We start from the raw sequence: 286 nt of genomic DNA, 5'->3' as shown, positions 1-286 counted from the left end.
AGCGCCGGCCGCGGAGGGGTGCAGAGCCGGCTCCGACAGGGCAGCGCGGGCGTCCCCCGCTCCGTGCCCTCCCCGGCCTGACCCACGAGCGCGCAACGAGTGCCGTTAAAAGAAAGAATCTCGATGCTCAGAGATGAAAACCAGTCTCTTTTTACAACCCAGCGAGCTCTCCGCCCCTGCGCACCGGGGCCCGGCGAGAAGGCTCTCGAAAAAAAAGGGGGAGACCCGGGGAAACCGCTCGCCAGCTCGCCCCGGCCCGGCCCCGAGCGCAGTTACCCGTCCCGGG

Source organism: Pteropus alecto, unplaced genomic scaffold (assembly GCF_000325575.1).
Source record: "Pteropus alecto unplaced genomic scaffold, ASM32557v1 scaffold45, whole genome shotgun sequence".
In the NCBI taxonomy this organism is placed as follows: domain Eukaryota; kingdom Metazoa; phylum Chordata; class Mammalia; order Chiroptera; family Pteropodidae; genus Pteropus; species Pteropus alecto.
This window is presented reverse-complemented; position numbering follows the sequence as displayed.